Below are 14713 nucleotides of genomic sequence, written 5' to 3'. Positions count from 1 at the left end.
GGGAGAAGGAGCGGAACAGGCCCTACTGTAGGGAGAAGGAGGGGAGCAGGCTCTACTGTAGGGAGAAGGAGCGGAGCAGGCCCTACTGTAGGGAGAAGGAGGGGAGCAGGCCCTACTGTAGGGAGAAGGAGCGGAGCAGGCCCTACTGTAGGGAGAAGGAGGGGAGTAGGCCCTACTGTCGGGAGAAGGAGGGGAGCAGGCCCTACTGTTGGGAGAAGGAGCGGAGCAGGCCCTACTGTAGGGAGAAGGATGGGAGCAGGCCCTACTGTAGGGAGAAGGAGGGGAGCAGGCCCTACTGTAGGGAGAAGGAGGGGAGCAGGCACTACTGTAGGGAGAAGGAGCGGAGCAGGCCCTACTGTAGGGAGAAGGAGGGGAGCAGGCCCTACTGTAGGGAGAAGGAGCGGAGCAGGCCCTACTGTAAGGAGAAGGAGGGGAGCAGGCTCTACTGTAGGGAGAAGGAGCGGAGCAGGCCCTACTGTAGGGAGAAGGAGCGGAGCAGGCCCTACTGTAGGGAGAAGGAGGGGAGTAGGCCCTACTGTCGGGAGAAGGAGGGGAGCAGGCCCTACTGTTGGGAGAAGGAGCGGAGCAGGCCCTACTGTAGGGAGAAGGATGGGAGCAGGCCCTACTGTAGGGAGAAGGAGGGGAGCAGGCCCTACTGTAGGGAGAAGGAGGGGAGCAGGCCCTACTGTCGGGAGAAGGAGGGGAGCAGGCCCTACTGTAAGGAGAAGGAGCGGAGCAGGCCCTACTGTAGGGAGAAGGAGCGGAGCAGGCCCTACTGTAGGGAGAAGGAGGGGAGTAGGCCCTACTGTCGGGAGAAGGAGGGGAGCAGGCCCTACTGTTGGGAGAAGGAGCGGAGCAGGCCCTACTTTAGGGAGAAGGAGCGGAGCAGGCCCTACTGTAGGGAGAAGGAGGGGAGTAGGCCCTACTGTCGGAGAAGGAGGGGAGCAGCCTACTGTTGGGAGAAGGAGGGGAGCAGGCCCTACTGTAGGGAGAAGGAGGGGAGTAGGCCCTACTGTAGGGAGAAGGAGGGGAGCAGGCCCTACTGTCGGGGAGAGGAGGGAGCAGGCCCTACTGTAGGGAGAAGGAGCGGAGCAGGCCCTACTGTAGGGAGAAGGAGGGGAGCAGGCCCTACTGTAGGGAGAAGGAGCGGAGCAGGCCCTACTGTAAGGAGAAGGAGGGGAGCAGGCTCTACTGTAGGGAGAAGGAGCGGAGCAGGCCCTACTGTAGGGAGAAGGAGGGGAGCAGGCCCTACTGTAGGGAGAAGGAGCGGAGCAGGCCCTACTGTAGGGAGAAGGAGGGGAGTAGGCCCTACTGTCGGGAGAAGGAGGGGAGCAGGCCCTACTGTTGGGAGAAGGAGCGGAGCAGGCCCTACTGTAGGGAGAAGGAGGGGAGCAGGCCCTACTGTAGGGAGAAGGAGGGGAGCAGGCCCTACTGTAGGGAGAAGGAGGGGAGCAGGCCCTACTGTCGGGAGAAGGAGGGGAGCAGGCCCTACTGTAAGGAGAAGGAGCGGAGCAGGCCCTACTGTAGGGAGAAGGAGCGGAGCAGGCCCTACTGTAGGGAGAAGGAGGGGAGTAGGCCCTACTGTCGGGAGAAGGAGGGGAGCAGGCCCTACTGTTGGGAGAAGGAGCGGAGCAGGCCCTACTTTAGGGAGAAGGAGGGGAGCAGGCCCTACTGTAGGGAGAAGGAGGGGAGCAGGCCCTACTGTAGGGAGAAGGAGGGGAGCAGGCCCTACTGTCGGGAGAAGGAGGGGAGCAGGCCCTACTGTCGGGAGAAGGAGCGGAGCAGGCCCTACTGTAGGGAGAATGAGGGGAGCAGGCCCTACTGTAGGGAGAAGGAGGGGAGCAGGCCCTATTGTAGGGAGAAGGAGGGGAGCAGGCCCTACTGTAGGAAGAAGGAGGGGAGCAGGCCCTACTGTAAGGAGAAGGAGCGGAGCAGGCCCTACTGTCGGGAGAAGGAGGGGAGCAGGCCCTACTGTAGGGAGAAGGAGGGGAGCAGGCCCAACTGTTGCGAGAAGGAGGGGAGCAGGCCCTACTGTTGGGAGAAGGAGCGGAGCAGGCCCTACTGTTGGGAGAATGAGGGGAGCAGGCCCTATTGTAGGGAGAAGGAGGGAGCAGGCCCTACTCTAGGGAGAAGGAGGGAGCAGGCCCTACTGTAGGGGGAAGGATAGAGCAGGCCCTACTGTAGGGAGAAGGAGGGGAGCAGGCCCTACTGTCGGGAGAAGGAGGGGAGCAGTCCCTACTGTCGGGAGAAGGAGTGGAGCAGGCCCTACTGTAGGGAGGAGGGAGCAGGCCCTACTGTAGGGAGAAAGAGCGGAGCAGGCCCTACTGTCGGGAGAAGGAGGGGAGTAGGCCCTACTGTCGGGAGAAGGAGGGGAGCAGGCCCTACTGTTGGGAGAAGGAGCGGAACAGGCCCTACTGTAGGGAGAAGGAGGGGAGCAGGCCCTACTGTAGGGAGAAGGAGGGGAGCAGGCCCTACTGTAGGGTGAAGGAGGGGAGCAGGCCCAACTGTTGCGAGAAGGAGGGGAGCAGGCCCTACTGTTGGGAGAAGGAGCGGAGCAGGCCCTACTGTTGGGAGAAGGAGCGGAGCTGGCCCTACTGTTGGGAGAAGGAGGGGAGCAGGCCCTATTGTAGGGAGAAGGAGGGAGCAGGCCCTACTCTAGGGAGAAGGAGGGGAGCAGGCCCTACTTTCGGGAGAAGGAGGGGAGCAGGCCCTACTGTAGCGAGAAGCAGGGGAGCAGGCCCTACTGTAGGGAGAAGGAGCGGAGCAGGCCCTACTGTAGGGAGAAGGAGGGGAGCAGGCCCTACTGTTGCGAGAAGGAGGGGAGTAGGCCCTACTGTTGGGAGAAGGAGCGGAGCAGGCCCTAGTGTTGGGAGAAGGAGGGGAGCACACTCTATTGTAGGGAGAAGGAGGGATTAGGCCCTACTATAGGGGAAGGAGGGAGCAGGCCCTACTGTAGGGAGGAGGGAGCAGGCCCTACTGTAGGGAGAAGGAGGAGAGCAGGCCCTACTATAGGGGGAAGGAGGGAGCAGGCCCTACTGTTGGGAGGAGGGAGCAGGCCCTACTGTAGGGAGAAGGAGGAGAGCAGGCCCTACTGTAGGGAGAAGCAGGGGAGCAGGCCCTACTGTAGGGAGAAGGAGCGGAGCAGGCTCTAATGTAGGGAGAAGGAGGGGAGAAGGCCCTACTGTAGGGAGAAGGAGGGGAGCAGGCCCTACTGTAGGGAGAAGGAGGGCAGCAGGCCCTACTGTAGGGAGAAGGAGTGGAGCAGGCCCTACTGTAGGGAGGAGGGAGCAGGTCCTACTGTAGGGAGAAAGAGCAGAGCAGGCCCTACTGTCGGGAGAAGGAGGGGAGTAGGCCCTACTGTCGGGAGAAGGAGGGCAGCAGGCCCTACTGTTGGGAGAAGGAGCGGAACAGGCCCTACTGTAGGGAGAAGGAGGGGAGCAGGCCCTACTGTAGGGCGAATGAGGGGATTAGGCCCAACTGTTGCGAGAAGGAGGGGAGCAGGCCCTACTGTTGGGAGAAGGAGCGGAGCAGGCCCTACTGTTCTGAGAAGGAGGGGAGCAGGCCCTATTGTAGGGAGAAGGAGGGAGCAGGCCCTACTCTAGGGAGGAGGGGAGCAGGCCCTACTGTAGGGGGAAGGATAGAGCAGGCCCTACTGTAGGGAGAAGGAGGGGAGCAGGCCCTACTGTCGGGAGAAGGAGGGGAGCAGGCCCTACTGTAGGGAGAAGGAGTGGAGCAGGCCCTACTGTAGGGAGGAGGGAGCAGGCCCTACTGTAGGGAGAAGGAGGAGAGCAGGCCCTACTGTAGCGAGAAGCAGGGGAGCAGGCCCTACTGTAGGGAGAAGGAGCGGAGCAGGCCCTACTGTAGGGAGAAGGAGGGGAGCAGGCCCTACTGTTGCGAGAAGGAGGGGAGCAGGCCCTACTGTTGGGAGAAGGAGCGGAGCAGGCCCTAGTGTTGGGAGAAGGAGGGGAGCACACCCTATTGTAGGAAGAAGGAGGGATTAGGCCCTACTATAGGGGGAAGGAGGGAGCAGGCCCTACTGTTGGGAGGAGGGAGCAGGCCCTACTGTAGGGAGAAGGAGGAGAGCAGGCCCTACTGTAGGGAGAAGCAGGGGAGCAGGCCCTACTGTAGGGAGAAGGAGCGGAGCAGGCTCTACTGTAGGGAGAAGGAGGGGAGAAGGCCCTACTGTAGGGAGAAGGAGCGGAGCAGGCCCTACTGTAGGGAGAAGGAGGGCAGCAGGCCCTACTGTAGGGAGAAGGAGTGGAGCAGGCCCTACTGTAGGGAGGAGGGAGCAGGTCCTACTGTAGGGAGAATGAGGGGAGCAGTCCCTACTGTAGGGAGAAAGAGCGGAGCAGGCCCTACTGTCGGGAGAAGGAGGGGAGTAGGCCCTACTGTCGGGAGAAGGAGGGGAGCAGGCCCTACTGTTGGGAGAAGGAGCGGAACAGGCCCTACAGTAGGGAGAAGGAGGGGAGCAGGCCCTACTGTAGGTAGAAGGAGGGGAGCAGGCCCTACTGTAGGGCGAAGGAGGGGAGCAGGCCCAACTGTTGCGAGAAGGAGGGGAGCAGGCCCTACTGTCGGGAGAAGGAGCGGAGCAGGCCCTACTGTTGGGAGAAGGAGGGGAGCAGGCCCTATTGCAGGGAGAAGGAGGGAGTAGGCCCTACTCTAGTGAGAAGGAGGGGAGCAGGCCCTACTGTAGGGGGAAGGATAGAGCAGGCCCTACTGTAGGGAGAAGGAGGGAAGCAGGCCCTACTGTCGGGAGAAGGAGGGGAGCAGGCCCTACTGTAGGGAGAAGGAGTGGAGCAGGCCCTACTGTAGGGAGGAGGGAGCAGGCCCTACTGTAGGGAGAAGGAGGAGAGCAGGCCCTACTGTAGCGAGAAGCAGGGGAGCAGGCCCTACTGTAGGGAGAAGGAGCGGATGAGGCCCTACTGTAGGGAGAAGGAGGGGAGCAGGCCCTACTGTTGCGAGAAGGAGGGGAGCAGGCCCTACTGTTGGGAGAAGGAGCGGAGCAGGCCCTAGTGTTGGGAGAAGGAGGGGAGCACACCCTATTGTAGGGAGAAGGAGGGATTAGGCCCTACTATAGGGGGAAGGAGGGAGCAGGCCCTACTGTTGGGAGGAGGGAGCAGGCCCTACTGTAGGGAGAAGGAGGAGAGCAGGCCCTACTGTAGGGAGAAGCAGGGGAGCAGGCCCTACTGTAGGGAGAAGGAGCGGAGCAGGCTCTACTGTAGGGAGAAGGAGGGGAGAAGGCCCTACTGTAGGGAGAAGGAGGGGAGCAGGCCCTACTGTAGGGAGAAGGAGCGGAGCAGGCCCTACTGTAGGGAGAAAGAGCGGAGCAGGCTCTACTGTAGGGAAAAGGAGGGGAGTAGGCCCTACTGTCGGGAGAAGGAGGGGAGTAGGCCCTACTGTCGGGAGAAAGAGGGGAGCAGGCCCTACTGTAGGGAGAAGGAGGGCAGCAGGCCCTACTGTAGGGAGAAGGAGGGGAGCAGGCCCTACTGTCGGGAGAAGGAGGGGAGCAGGCCCTACTGTAGGGAGAAGGAGGGGAGCAGGCCTTACTGTTGGGAGAAGGAGGGTAGCATGCCCTACTGTAGGGAGGAGGAAACAGGCACTATTGTTGGGAGAAGGAGGGGAGCAGGCCCTACTGTAGGGAGAAGGAGTGGAGCAGGCCCTACTGTCGGGAGAAGGAGGGGAGCAGGCCCTACTGTAGGGAGAAGGAGCGGAGCAGGCCCTACTGTAGGGAGGAGGGAGCAGGCCCTACTGTAGGGAGAAAGAGGAGAGCAGGCCCTACTGTAGGGAGAAGCAGGGGAGCAGGCCCTACTGTAGGGAGAAGGAGCGGAGCAGGCTCTACTGTAGGGAGAAGGAGGGGAGAAGGCCCTACTGTAGGGAGAAGGAGGGGAGCAGGCCCTACTGTCGGGAGAAGGAGGGGAGCAGGCCCTACTGTAGGGAGAAGGAGGGGAGCAGGCCCTACTGTCGGGAGAAGGAGGGGAGCAGGCCCTACTGTAGGGAGAAGGAGGGGAGCAGGCCCTACTGTAGGGAGAAGGCGGGGAGCAGGCCTTACTGTTGGGAGAAGGAGGGGAGCATGCCCTACTGTAGGGAGAAGGCGGGGAGCAGGCCTTACTGTAGGGAGAAGGAGCGGAGCAGGCCCTACTGTAGGGAGAAGGAGGGGAGCAGGCCCTACTGTCGGGAGAAGGAGGGGAGCAGGCCCTACTGTAGGGAGAAGGAGGGGAGCAGGCCCTACTGTAGGGAGAAGGCGGGGAGCAGGCCTTACTGTTGGGAGAAGGAGGGGAGCATGCCCTACTGTAGGGAGGAGGAAACAGGCACTACTGTTGGGAGAAGGAGGGGAGCAGGCCCTACTGTAGGGAGAAGGAGGGGAGCAGGCCCTACTGTTGCGAGAAGGAGGGGAGCAGGCCCTACTGTAGGGAGAAGGAGGGGAGCAGGCCCTACTGTAGGGAGAAGGAGCGGAGCAGACCCTACTGTAGGGAGAAGGAGCGGAGCAGGCCCTACTGTAGGGAGGAGGGAGCAGGCCCTACTGTAGGGAGGAGGAAACAGGCACTACTGTTGGGAGAAGGAGGGGAGCAGGCCCTACTGTAGGGAGAAGGAGTGGAGCAGGCCCTACTGTCGGGAGAAGGAGGGGAGCAGGCCCTACTGTAGGGAGAAGGAGCGGAGCAGGCCCTACTGTAGGGAGGAGGGAGCAGGCCCTACTGTAGGGAGAAAGAGGAGAGCAGGCCCTACTGTAGGGAGAAGCAGGGGAGCAGGCCCTACTGTAGGGAGAAGGAGCGGAGCAGGCTCTACTGTAGGGAGAAGGAGGGGAGAAGGCCCTACTGTAGGGAGAAGGAGGGGAGCAGGCCCTACTGTAGGGAGAAGGAGCGGAGCAGGCCCTACTGTAGGGAGAAGGAGGGCAGCAGGCCCTACTGTAGGGAGAAGGAGGGGAGCAGGCCCTACTGTCGGGAGAAGGAGGGGAGCAGGCCCAACTGTTGCGAGAAGGAGGGGAGCAGGCCCAACTGTTGCGAGAAGGAGGGGAGCAGACCCTACTGTAGGGAGAAGGAGGGGAGCAGGCCCTACTGTAGGGAGAAGGAGGGGAGCAGGCCTTACTGTTGGGAGAAGGAGGGGAGCATGCCCTACTGTAGGGAGGAGGAAACAGGCACTATTGTTGGGAGAAGGAGGGGAGCAGGCCCTACTGTAGGGAGAAGGAGTGGAGCAGGCCCTACTGTCGGGAGAAGGAGGGGAGCAGGCCCTACTGTAGGGAGAAGGAGCGGAGCAGGCCCTACTGTAGGGAGGAGGGAGCAGGCCCTACTGTAGGGAGAAAGAGGAGAGCAGGCCCTACTGTAGGGAGAAGCAGGGGAGCAGGCCCTACTGTAGGGAGAAGGAGCGGAGCAGGCTCTACTGTAGGGAGAAGGAGGGGAGAAGGCCCTACTGTAGGGAGAAGGAGGGGAGCAGGCCCTACTGTAGGGAGAAGGAGCGGAGCAGGCCCTACTGTAGGGAGAAGGAGGGCAGCAGGACCTACTGTAGGGAGAAGGAGGGGAGCAGGCCCTACTGTCGGGAGAAGGAGGGGAGCAGGCCCTACTGTAGGGAGAAGGAGGGGAGCAGGCCCTACTGTAGGGAGAAGGCGGGGAGCAGGCCTTACTGTTGGGAGAAGGAGGGGAGCATGCCCTACTGTAGGGAGGAGGAAACAGGCACTACTGTTGGGAGAAGGAGGGGAGCAGGCCCTACTGTAGGGAGAAGGAGGGGAGCAGGCCCTACTGTTGCGAGAAGGAGGGGAGCAGGCCCTACTGTAGGGAGAAGGAGGGGAGCAGGCCCTACTGTAGGGAGAAGGAGGGGAGCAGGCCCTACTGTAGGGAGAAGGAGGGGAGAAGGCCCTACTGTAGGGAGAAGGAGTGGAGCAGGCCCTACTGTCGGGAGAAGGAGGGGAGCATGCCCTACTGTAGGGAGAAGGAGGGGAGCAGGCCCTACTGTTGCGAGAAGGAGGGGAGTAGGCCCTACTGTTGGGAGAAGGAGCGGAGCAGGCCCTAGTGTTGGGAGAAGGAGGGGAGCACACTCTATTGTAGGGAGAAGGAGGGATTAGGCCCTACTATAGGGGAAGGAGGGAGCAGGCCCTACTGTAGGGAGGAGGGAGCAGGCCCTACTGTAGGGAGAAGGAGGAGAGCAGGCCCTACTATAGGGGGAAGGAGGGAGCAGGCCCTACTGTTGGGAGGAGGGAGCAGGCCCTACTGTAGGGAGAAGGAGGAGAGCAGGCCCTACTGTAGGGAGAAGCAGGGGAGCAGGCCCTACTGTAGGGAGAAGGAGCGGAGCAGGCTCTACTGTAGGGAGAAGGAGGGGAGAAGGCCCTACTGTAGGGAGAAGGAGGGGAGCAGGCCCTACTGTAGGGAGAAGGAGTGGAGCAGGCCCTACTGTAGGGAGGAGGGAGCAGGTCCTACTGTAGGGAGAAAGAGCAGAGCAGGCCCTACTGTCGGGAGAAGGAGGGGAGTAGGCCCTACTGTCGGGAGAAGGAGGGGAGCAGGCCCTACTGTAGGGAGAAGGAGGGGAGCAGGCCCTACTGTAGGGCGAAGGAGGGGATTAGGCCCAACTGTTGCGAGAAGGAGGGGAGCAGGCCCTACTGTTGGGAGAAGGAGCGGAGCAGGCCCTACTGTTCTGAGAAGGAGGGGAGCAGGCCCTATTGTAGGGAGAAGGAGGGAGCAGGCCCTACTCTAGGGAGAAGGAGGGGAGCAGGCCCTACTGTAGGGGGAAGGATAGAGCAGGCCCTACTGTAGGGAGAAGGAGGGGAGCAGGCCCTACTGTCGGGAGAAGGAGGGGAGCAGGCCCTACTGTAGGGAGAAGGAGTGGAGCAGGCCCTACTGTAGGGAGGAGGGAGCAGGCCCTACTGTAGGGAGAAGGAGGAGAGCAGGCCGTACTGTAGCGAGAAGCAGGGGAGCAGGCCCTACTGTAGGGAGAAGGAGCGGAGCAGGCCCTACTGTAGGGAGAAGGAGGGGAGCAGGCCCTACTGTTGCGAGAAGGAGGGGAGCAGGCCCTACTGTTGGGAGAAGGAGCGGAGCAGGCCCTAGTGTTGGGAGAAGGAAGGGAGCACACCCTATTGTAGGAAGAAGGAGGGATTAGGCCCTACTATAGGGGGAAGGAGGGAGCAGGCCCTACTGTTGGGAGGAGGGAGCAGGCCCTACTGTAGGGAGAAGGAGGAGAGCAGGCCCTACTGTAGGGAGAAGCAGGGGAGCAGGCCCTACTGTAGGGAGAATGAGCGGAGCAGGCTCTACTGTAGGGAGAAGGAGGGGAGCAGGCCCTACTGTAGGGAGAAGGAGCGGAGCAGGCCCTACTGTAGGGAGAAGGAGGGCAGCAGGCCCTACTGTAGGGAGAAGGAGTGGAGCAGGCCCTACTGTAGGGAGGAGGGAGCAGGTCCTACTGTAGGGAGAATGAGGGGAGCAGTCCCTACTGTAGGGAGAAAGAGCGGAGCAGGCCCTACTGTCGGGAGAAGGAGGGGAGTAGGCCCTACTGTCGGGAGAAGGAGGGGAGCAGGCCGTACTGTTGGGAGAAGGAGCGGAACAGGCCCTACAGTAGGGAGAAGGAGGGGAGCAGGCCCTACTGTAGGTAGAAGGAGGGGAGCAGGCCCTACTGTAGGGCGAAGGAGGGGAGCAGGCCCAACTGTTGCGAGAAGGAGGGGAGCAGGCCCTACTGTTGGGAGAAGGAGCGGAGCAGGCCCTACTGTTGGGAGAAGGAGGGGAGCAGGCCCTATTGCAGGGAGAAGGAGGGAGTAGGCCCTACTCTAGGGAGAAGGAGGGGAGCAGGCCCTACTGTAGGGGGAAGGATAGAGCAGGCCCTACTGTAGGGAGAAGGAGGGAAGCAGGCCCTACTGTCGGGAGAAGGAGGGGAGCAGGCCCTACTGTAGGGAGAAGGAGTGGAGCAGGCCCTACTGTAGGGAGGAGGGAGCAGGCCCTACTGTAGGGAGAAGGAGGAGAGCAGGCCCTACTGTAGCGAGAAGCAGGGAGCAGGCCCTACTGTAGGGAGAAGGAGCGGATGAGGCCCTACTGTAGGGAGAAGGAGGGGAGCAGGCCCTACTGTTGCGAGGAGGAGGGGAGCAGGCCCTACTGTTGGGAGAAGGAGCGGAGCAGGCCCTAGTGTTGGGAGAAGGAGGGGAGCACACCCTATTGTAGGGAGAAGGAGGGATTAGGCCCTACTATAGGGGGAAGGAGGGAGCAGGCCCTACTGTAGGGAGGAGGGAGCAGGCCCTACTGTAGGGAGAAGGAGGAGAGCAGGCCCTACTATAGGGGGAAGGAGGGAGCAAGCCCTACTGTTGGGAGGAGGGAGCAGGCCCTACTGTAGGGAGAAGGAGGAGAGCAGGCCCTACTGTAGGGAGAAGCAGGGGAGCAGGCCCTACTGTAGGGAGAAGGAGCGGAGCAGGCTCTACTGTAGGGAGAAGGAGGGGAGAAGGCCCTACTGTAGGGAGAAGGAGGGGAGCAGGCCCTACTGTAGGGAGAAGGAGCGGAGCAGGCCCTACTGTAGGGAGAAAGAGCGGAGCAGGCTCTACTGTAGGGAAAAGGAGGGGAGTAGGCCCTACTGTCGGGAGAAGGAGGGGAGCAGGCCCTACTGTAGGGAGAAGGAGGGCAGCAGGCCCTACTGTAGGGAGAAGGAGGGGAGCAGGCCCTACTGTCGGGAGAAGGAGGGGAGCAGGCCCTACTGTAGGGAGAAGGAGGGGAGCAGGCCTTACTGTTGGGAGAAGGAGGGGAGCATGCCCTACTGTAGGGAGGAGGAAACAGGCACTATTGTTGGGAGAAGGAGGGGAGCAGGCCCTACTGTAGGGAGAAGGAGTGGAGCAGGCCCTACTGTCGGGAGAAGGAGGGGAGCAGGCCCTACTGTAGGGAGAAGGAGCGGAGCAGGCCCTACTGTAGGGAGGAGGGAGCAGGCCCTACTGTAGGGAGAAAGAGGAGAGCAGGCCCTACTGTAGGGAGAAGCAGGGGAGCAGGCCCTACTGTAGGGAGAAGGAGCGGAGCAGGCTCTACTGTAGGGAGAAGGAGGGGAGAAGGCCCTACTGTAGGGAGAAGGAGGGGAGCAGGCCCTACTGTCGGGAGAAGGAGGGGAGCAGGCCCTACTGTAGGGAGAAGGAGGGGAGCAGGCCCTACTGTCGGGAGAAGGAGGGGAGCAGGCCCTACTGTAGGGAGAAGGAGGGGAGCAGGCCCTACTGTAGGGAGAAGGCGGGGAGCAGGCCTTACTGTTGGGAGAAGGAGGGGAGCATGCCCTACTGTAGGGAGAAGGCGGGGAGCAGGCCTTACTGTAGGGAGAAGGAGCGGAGCAGGCCCTACTGTAGGGAGAAGGAGGGCAGCAGGCCCTACTGTAGGGAGAAGGAGGGGAGCAGGCCCTACTGTCGGGAGAAGGAGGGGAGCAGGCCCTACTGTAGGGAGAAGGAGGGGAGCAGGCCCTACTGTAGGGAGGAGGAAACAGGCACTACTGTTGGGAGAAGGAGGGGAGCAGGCCCTACTGTAGGGAGAAGGAGGGGAGCAGGACCTACTGTTGCGAGAAGGAGGGGAGCAGGCCCTACTGTAGGGAGAAGGAGGGGAGCAGGCCCTACTGTAGGGAGAAGGAGCGGAGCAGACCCTACTGTAGGGAGAAGGAGCGGAGCAGGCCCTACTGTAGGGAGGAGGGAGCAGGCCCTACTGTAGGGAGGAGGAAACAGGCACTACTGTTGGGAGAAGGAGGGGAGCAGGCCCTACTGTAGGGAGAAGGAGTGGAGCAGGCCTGAACCAGGCTATGAGGGGTGGCCAGTCCTCTTCTGGCTGTGCCGGGTGGATATTATAACAGAACATGGTCAAGATGTTAAAATGTTCGTAAATGACCAGCATGGTCAAATAATAATAATCATAGTAATTGTCGAGGGTGCAACAAGCACGTCCGGTGAACAGGTCAGGGTTCCGTAGCCGCAGGTAGAACAGTTGAAACTGGAGCAGCAGCATGGCCAGGTGGACTGGAGACAGCAAGGAGTCATCATGCCAGGTAGTCCTGAGGCATGGTCCTAGGGCTCAGGTCCTCCGAGAGAAAGAAAGAAAGAGAGAAAGAGAGAATTAGAGAGAGCATATTTACATTCACACAGGACACCGGATAAGACAAGAGAATACTCCAGATGTAACAGACTGACCCTAGCCCCCCGACACATAAACTACTGCAGCATAAATACTGGAGGCTGAGACAGGAGGGATCAGAAGACACTGTGGTAGAGAGTTGTGGTAGAGAGAGAGAGAGAGTCGAAAACAGCAGGTCTCAGACAAGGTAGCACATCCGGCGAACAGGTCAGGATCTCTAGTCGCAGGCAGAACAGTTGAAACTGGAGCAGCAGCACAACCAGGTGAAGTGGGGGCAGCCAGGAGTCATCAGGCCAGGTAGTCCTGAGGCATGATCCTAGGGCTCAGATCCTCCGGGAGGGGAAGGAGAAAGGGAGAGAGAGAGAATTAGAGGGAGCATACTTAAATTCACACAGGACACAAGATAAGACAGGAGAAATACACCAGATATAACAGACTGACCCTGGCCCCCCGGTACATAGACAATTGCAGCATAGATACTGGAGACTGAGACAGGGGTGGGTCGGTGGACACTGTGGCCCCGGACCCCGGACGATACACCCGGACATGGCCAACCAGGCAGGTTATAACCCACCCACTTTGCCAAAGCACAGCCTCCACACCACTAGAGGGATATCAACAGACCACCAAATTACTACCCTGAGACAAGGCTGAGTATAGCCTCCACACGACTAGAGGGATATCAACAGACCACCAACCTACCACCCTGAGACAAGGCTGAGTATAGCCCACGGAGATCTCATCCACCGTAGGAGCACAAGGGGGCACAAAACCGGACAGGAAGATCACGTCTGTGACTCACTCAAGTGACGCACCCCTCCTAGGGACGGCATGGAAGAGCACCAGTAAGCCAGTGAGTGACTCGGAGGCAGAGAATCCCAGTGGAGAGAGGGGAACCGGCCAGGCAGAGACAGCAAGGGCAGTTCGTCGCTCCAGTGCCTTGCCGTTCAACTTCGGCACCCCTGGGCCAGACTATACTCAATCATAGGACCTACTGAAGAGATGAGTCTTCAATAAAGACTTAAAGGTTGAGACAGAGTCTGCGTCTCTCACATGGATAGGCAGATCATTCCATAAAAATGGAGCTCTAGGAGAAAGCCCTGGCTCCAGCTGTTTGCTTAGAAATTCTAGGGACAGTAAGGAGGCCTGCGTCTTGTGACCATAGAGTACGTGTAGGTATGTATGGCAGGACCAAGTCGGAGAGATAGGTAGGAGCAAGCCCATGTAATGCTTTGTAGGTTAGCAGTAAAGCTTTTAAATCAGCTCTAGCCTTAACAGGAAGCCAATGTAGAGAGGTTAGCACTGGAGTAATATGTTCAAATGTGTTGGTTCTAGTCAAGATTCTAGCAGCCGTGTTTAGCACTAACTGAAGTTTATTTAGTAATTCATCCACACCCCTCTACTCCTTTTTGGTTCCAGGAAGAACCCTTTTGGGTTCCATGTGGAAAGGGTTCTACAGGGAACCCAAATGGGTTCTATCTGGAACCAAAAAAAAAATTATTTTCAAAGGGTTCTCCTATGGGGACATCCAAATAATTATTTTAGGTTCTAGATAGCACCTTTTTTGTAAGAGTGTATTACTGGTTATACTCCAGTTGTGTTTCTGATATGATTTAACACCAGCAGTGTGTTATATAGACTGATTTAGGACAAGTCAAGGATAGAGGGGGGCATGACTTTAAAAAAAGTAATAAAAAAGGTAAAGTAATGAGCAGTCCAAATGACTGCCTCGGCGGTTGTATTGCTAAAACACATAATTGGTACTTGATCACAAATGGTAATTTACCATTTCATTTGAATATTGAGGTGATGATTTGAGGCCAGGATGGATCTACTACTGCTACAGTTCAGACCACACCATCCCCACACACCATTCCCACACCATCACCCCCACACCACCATCCCCACACCACCACCATCCCCACACCACCACCATCCCCACACCACCATCCCCACACCATCACCCCACACCATCACCCCCACACCATCATCCCCACACCACCATCCCCCCCACACCACCCCACACCACCACCCCACATCATCCCCTCCACACCACCATCACCCCCACACTACCACCCACACACCATCACCCCACACTACCACCCCACACCATCACCACCACCCCCACACTACCACCCCACCCCTTCCAGACCACCACCCCACACCACCACCCCCACACTCCCACCCCACACCATCCCTACACTATCCCCACCAGACCACCACCCCACACCATCACCCCACACCACCACCCCACACCATCAACCCCACACCACCCCACACCATCACCCCCACACCACCACCCCACACCATCCCCCCAGACCACACCCCACACCATCCCCACACTATCCCCTCCAAACCACCCCCACACCATCACCCCCACACCACCACCCCACACCATCAACCCCACACCATCACCCCCACACCACCACCCCACACCATCACCCCCACACCACCCCACACCATCCCCCCAGACCACCACCCCACACCATCCCCACACTATCCCCTCCAGACCACCACCCCACACCATCAACCCCACACCATCACCCCCACACCACCACCCCACACCATCCCCCCAGACCACCACCCCACACCACCCCCCCAGACCACCACCCCACACCATCACCCCACACCATCAACCCCACACCACCCCACACCACCACCCCACA

Source organism: Salmo trutta, chromosome 2 (genome assembly GCF_901001165.1).
Source record: "Salmo trutta chromosome 2, fSalTru1.1, whole genome shotgun sequence".
NCBI classification, from domain to species: Eukaryota; Metazoa; Chordata; class Actinopteri; order Salmoniformes; family Salmonidae; genus Salmo; species Salmo trutta.
The sequence above is the reverse complement of the archived record's forward strand: the minus strand, read 5'-3'. Positions refer to the sequence as shown.